Consider the following 7,003-nt stretch of genomic DNA (forward strand, 5'->3'; position numbering starts at 1 on the left):
GCAAAACTAGTCTGCATTAGTTTTGGCCATTGTTTCCTCAAGCTGTAAGCACAGACAGAAAGTATAGCATGTAAACATTATCCTTTGCCTGTGATGGTTTCAGTTTGCTGTACTGGAGTTAATTTTTAGATATGAAACTCAAATATGATTTAAACATACAGTTGCAACTGCTACCTCTTTTAAATGTTAGAGAGAATGGTAGACAATCTAGGAGGTTTCAGTTTTTATGTACTGCTTTCATATATGTACATTTTTGTTGACGGGAATATAACTTTCAGCATTTGTTTGAGTAGAATTGAGTTACTAAAATCTGGATGGCATAGTAACTATGCTGTCATGGTTCGGCATATCTCTGTGGACAGAATTTGTATTGATTGATTCATGTTATTTTGGTCCTCTAATGTCATTACATCATATTCTAACATTGATTGAGTAGAAATTTTAAAGTCCTGGATAAATAGTAGAATAGTCCATTGAACATGTTTAATTAATCATGTTTTTCATAAACACAACAATATTTGTCTTAAAAGATATCTAAAAAAAAACAAGGTGTAATATTTTCCAGCATATAAATCTTTAGATTCAGTGGCTGCATTAGGTTTGATTTTTAAAGCTAGGAACATTTTCAGCAATTACAGAAAGTGATCTTACCAGAATTGCCTTGTGACTTTCTGAAAATTGATATTTTAAACAATGGTGTCTTCCTGTCAAGCTATCCTCTGTAACCCACTACTCACTTTTCCGAGTGTATGGAGATGCTTGTTGTCTTGTCCTAAGATGACCCCCATGACTGTAGATATAGTGCAGGAAGTGAGTGTGGGATGAGATTATCAGGAAAACAAAGCCTTCTAAAAAGCAATACAGCCATTTTGTCTTTCTACAGAAATTCTTTAAGATGATTGAGTTCTATAAATGCAGCCCTTTTCTGGCTTTTCCAGGTTTTGCTATATTTACCTTTCAGCTGTATTTACAATAATCTTGGTACAAGCCCACTATACCATTTTGGGTGTAATAAGTTGCTAACTCATTAAAATTCAGCAGTGCCTTGAAAGGGAGACATGCTATTCCAACTAAACTCAGGGTATTTCTTGTTTAGCTTTATGTAACACATACTTTATATTATATTCTGCCTAGAAATGTATGGAGCAACCTAAATAGGCCTGAAGAATCAAGGTCATAGTTTTAGTGTAGTCTTAAAAAAAGTAACTTTTGACCAGCTGATAACTTATTATCCTAGGTGGACATCCCATTAAATATAATTCATATGTTGCAATGGAAGTATGTTCTCAAAAATAGCAGGTGGGGTTTTCCTGGCATGCAGTTGTTAGGACCTACTGAAAGTAATCCAAAGAAGGATTAAAAGACTAATAGTGATAATGTATGAGTACTCAAAGCTGTGATCCCACAGAGCAAACAATGTAATTCTGGCCATTAGAGAAAGGCAAATCACAGCTGGTTGCAGGCCAAAGGCTGCCACTGCTGAAAACTTGTGTCAGGAAAGGATGATGAAGCAATTCAAGGAGACAGAAAGATCTGCAGCAGGAAAACAGACAATAAAAATTTGTGAAGGGTTCTAGCAGGCTACTAATATCCAGCATTCCTATTATCATCTTTACTAACCAATGAGAAAAATTTTGAGCTGATCTTACTGAGTTACACCCTTCCCCCTTTTTATTTGCCAATAACATGTACTTTAAAAGCATGTAAAAATGTTTGATATGCAGAACCAATCCCTATAGAAAATGCACTAGACTTGGTAAATTCTATCATTTGTTTATTAAAAGCACATTTTGAGAAGCATGCCAATGTAAACAATGGTCCACAATCCAAACAAATATAGTTTAGGATAATAGGATAGAAAGAAATTGATTTTTAAAGGCTTGGCTATAAATACAGGAAAAAAAGTATCTCCCTGATTCCGTTCTTACAAAGATGGCTATGCAGAAAATGCACCTTGATGCTTACATTGCAACCAAGCAATTTGTACCTCTCCAAGAGGTTTGGACTATTTCTGTGTAATTATTTGCTTGTGTGTTTCTAAGAATGTCCTTGACAATGGCTTTGAATGATAACCAAGCATTCTTTTCAAATTCTGACATTGTCCTGATGAAATGCTCATCTTTGATGAGCTGCCGAATCTGTGGACCATCAAACACACCGGCTTTTATTTTTAAAAAAAAAACAGGCCAGGAAATGCCAAAATGAGGTACTTGAAACAGTCTCCTTGAGTTGGCAAAGCTTTAACAAACTGCTTCATCAGACCTAGTTTCATGTGCAGAGGCGGGAATATAATATTCTTTCTATCAACAAGTGGCTCATGTAGAATGTTTGGATCACCTGGTTTTAGGGCAGATCTTGGAGGCCAATTTCTTTCCACCCAATGCCTCCCATGAGTTCTGCTGTCCCACATGCACAGATAACAGGGATACTTTTGTATCCGCTTTGCTGACCAAGAAGGAAGCATCCCATTTTAAGGTCAGCACAGATGACCAAATTGTGTTGGTGATATTGCAACAACTCAATGACTCTCTTTATGTCTACATATTCTTCACAAATAGAAACTGAATGGCCAATTGGGACTGACCCAAATATATTGCCATTGTGAAGGAGGACACACTTTAAGCTCCGCTTTGAGCTATCGATAAATAGTCTCCATTCAGTTGAGTTATAGATTGGAATTTCCAATTCCTCCATTAAACCATGAATGTTATGGCAATACACAAAGCCACTGTCAGTTCTAAAATACTGCAGAAATGCAATTTCTCTGGTTCGAAAGTACGATACCTTCGTTCCTTTTTCAAGTAAGTTTTTCTCACACAGTCTTGATGCTAGGATTTCTGAAGCCTTCTTCGATAATCTCAAATCACGTGTCAAATCACTCAACTCATGCTCATCAAATCCCTTATGAACAGAGTCCTGATTTCAATTTCAAACTCTTCATCATTGTTGTCACCTAGTTCCTCACCATAATCATGTTCTTAAAGAGAGGGTAGTGTAACAAAAACCGGCACTGGGATTTCATCTGAATGAGCCACTGGCCATATAGCCGATGGTAAACTAGGATACTCTATGTTACATTTATTTTTCTTGTTATAACCTGAAGTTTTCACTATACACAAGTAACAGTCACTAAAACGATCTCCTGGCTCTCGCCAAACCATAGGTATACCAAATGTCATCTTATCACATGTTCCCTTTGTCCACATCCATAAACCCTCGACACACTGTTTGCACACTTTATGAGGGGCCCAAGACTTATCTTGATCACCAAGTTTAACTTTGAAATATGCCAAATAGGCTTGTTCTACAAATATGCTACTGTTGGCCCTTTGACTGGGAATGGTAAAACTGCCATGGATATAACAAAATGAATCCGGGTTGTTTAGGCACTTACGACGAAAAACAGCAGAGCCAGACATGATCTGAAAGAAAGGAAATAGGTGTGTAAGTAGAAAAATAAATTTTGCTTATTCACTATGTAGAGCAGCGTACAACCTCTGACCACACTGTCTTGCGTGTAAATGAATGGCCTATACAAATCCACACTACAGTAATCGCAACAACATAAGTGGTAGAGAAAAAACCTGACGTGATAGAAGAAAACTAACTGCACTTTCAGAGTCAGCATACCTATTTTAGTGTAAATAAGCTAAAAAGTTCAAGTCAACAAAAAATTTGTTCAAAATTGTTCCCCAGTGTAATTATTAAAAATTTTATTAGAGCTGTTTATAATTTTGCTTTTTTTAACTGTACCAAATATACGACAGCTAAAACATGTTTTATTTCATAGCTGTCTTTTACTGTTTCTGTATGTGGAACCTGGTGAATATTAGTTTGTAATATAGTCTCTGGCTTTCAGTAAATTTGTCAGCTTTTGCCGTTTTCATTATTTTATTCATTTATTGTATTAATTTAGCTTTAACACTGATATTTCGGGAACACCTCCAATGCAGTCAGAAAAAAATCTTATCTTTATAATTGTGACCTTTTTTAAGCACCTTAACGCTTCACGTGTACAATTGTATACATCCAAGAAACTTTTATTTTTATGTACTGAAACAAAAACAGTGTTTTCTGTTGCTATCTGTGTTATTAACATTCATCTATAACTATGCAATTATTGTAGATGTGGTATGCTTACCTGAACTATTTAAGTTCAAAATAAACAAGGTATATTGACTCTGTGTGCCATTTTTAAACCATCTGTTATTCCTACATGAGGGTATTGACAGTTATAGGTACGTGGGACCACATACTGAGTTTCCCTGGAACTCCAGCTACAGGATATCTTCACCTTGGTTTCTACCTATGTGTAACTAATCAGTGTTAGTAGTCTGGAAGAAAAATTACTTTTTTAGTGAAAGGAGTAAATTACCATTGTTGGTCATAAGTGGGAAAAAAAAGACTGCATTAGTGTCTGTTTTAAGAAGAATGCCATGATGAACATGAAAGAATAGTGCCCAGTGCAATATGAGGAGAATATTAGTACCCAGTAGCAAGTGTTGGAGAACAATGGTGCCCAGTTGTGGTGGGTAAAGAACAACAGTGGCCCGCAGGGAGGGTTGTAGAGCAATATCATCAAACTTGGATGGGAGGGAAGACAATAAAGCCTGTCGGGTTGGGCAATAGTAACCAATTGGGCATGATGGAGTGCAATGGTGTCCATGGGTACATTGGTGCCCAGTAGAAGAGGGATAAATATTGGTGGTCAGTAGTAAATAGTCTGTGTCCCAGACTTCTGGGACACTAGGATTGTGTTCTAAACCCGAGACAGTTCCACAGAATCCATTCTTAAACTGCCTATAATAAACTACATGTTAGTATAGGAATTGGATACTAGGTAAACCGGTAACAAATCTGTCAAAGCTGCATATGACACCCTCTCAAACCTCGCCACCTTTTATGACACCTTGGCGCATTTCTGGTGACCTCCCTATTGCAACTTTATAGGCAGTTATGTGTAGCACAGGTCTCTGTGACAGCTTTGACAGCAGAACAGGAAATACTAATCCATCAAATTGCTGATTGTGAAAGTCCACTATGGTTCACCAAGATGATCCCTTCTATACATACATGGGGGTAATACCACCTATCCCAAAAAGTGTTTATGGTCCCTGACATTTATGACTAACAGTCATGACTAAACTTGGATAAACAAGTTTTACACTCTGTGGTAATACTATTAAGCTCTTTGCATTGGCTTAACAATTGCCCAAGCAGCCCTGTGGGCCTGGGGTGAGAAACAGGGGAGGTGCAAAGCGTGCCTCCTCAGACAACATTGGGCCCCAGTCAGTTCTGTGGTGGTGGTGGGGGGTTGTGAGTCAGTTCTGCACAGGGGCCCACTGTTGGTTTCATCTGTCACTGGTGAGAATGGATTCCTAGTAGGGGAGCTTTTAAGATACATTCTAAAAAAATCTGAGTTCAAGCAAAGATAATAGAGTCTGTGCACACAGTGGTATACTTGAGGGGTGGGGGGGAGTCAGTCCATACTGGGTGAAGCCATGATGGAGGTGCTTTATGACCCAACCCCAATGCCAGGTGCACATTGCCACATTACCTACGGCTCTACAATACCCCTGCCAGATACAGATCTGAGGTATCTGAGGACCTCCTTCACAGCGCTGATGTTTTACATGACACTCTGCAGAGCGCCCATGTATCCAAGGACTGGTAAACATTACAATGGGAGGGGATATTTGTTATGTTTGTGGGAGAAAATTTTGGTCATTTAGGAGCACATTTATAAGAAAGTGGTGATCTAATGAGGGTCAAGTGTAATTTCACTTTGTAAAATAACATGTTTGTCTTACAGCACAGGACAAAATTGGAATGTGAAGGGTATTTGCTATGTTCACGTACAGTGTACAAATGGTTGCTATGTACAGTGTGCATGTTCCTATTGGCTAGTGTACCAACCAATACGCGTGCTACTGTTATTGTTCAGTAGTCTTTGTATACAAGTAACTCCCTGTTACAAACTGCGCATTAACCCCTAAAGAAGCCCAGCTTGCGTGAAACGCGTCGGCCCCACTACCTGCGCATAGGCTATCGTGCTCACTACCTTTTTTTTGCAGTATTTTACACACCTACATTTTGTGTGTATGAATCAGGTGATTTATGTCTAGTGCCACTTTGACTTTCAATGAGTTTGCCTTGTCAGATACACTGCAGCTCTGACACAATAGAAAAGGGAAGCCTGTTTTAAGCAAGGGGTTTGTGACCCTATAAAAAGGCAGCCAGTCAGCGTGCCATTTACAATCCCTTAGGGCAGCCTTTGGCTATATTTAGACAGGAAGTTGCAGAGTGATTACCACTTCCTAATGCCAGGGAACTGCTGCTTTGGGGTGACACTACATCAAGCGTTTACCCATGGCAGCCCAATAGAGAATTAAGGGATCTCTCACTGCTACCCAGTCAGTGCGAGCAGCTGACAAGATGCCAGATTCTGGGAGCCATGCACAATCACCAGCTCCTGGCACAGATTTGATTATGCTTTTCAGTAACACTGGACAACTATTATAAATCTGTTGGTACTGTTTTCAGTCTGAGTTGAGGTGGTTGGGCCCATGTTGGACATTTGAATAAACCTTGTCACAATTTCAATAACTGATTAAAGTTTTTTTTATTTATATTTAAAAAACAATAAAAAAGGCTGCAAATTATTTCCAACACAGTGTGGTTGTGTATTTATATGTTTGTACCATGCTGCCTATAGGCCTGTGGAGGGTGAGTGGCCCGGTACAGATTGTTGAGGTTTGGTACGGATGTAGGTGTGTGTGAGGAGGGTGAGAGGTTCGGTACAGGGGAGAGAGGGTGAGAGGTTCAGTACAGGTGAAGGTGTGTGTGAGAATGGTGAGAGGTTTGGTACAGGTGTAGGTGTGTGTGAGGAGGATGAGAGGTTCGGTACCCTGATGGTCCATACTGGTACAGGTGTAGGTGTGTGTGATGAGGGTGAGAGGCCTGGTACAGGTGTGTGTGTGTGGCCCGGTACAGGTGTGTGTGT

The sequence above is a fragment of the Pyxicephalus adspersus genome, chromosome 4, assembly GCF_032062135.1.
Source record: "Pyxicephalus adspersus chromosome 4, UCB_Pads_2.0, whole genome shotgun sequence".
NCBI lineage: Eukaryota > Metazoa > Chordata > Amphibia > Anura > Pyxicephalidae > Pyxicephalus > Pyxicephalus adspersus.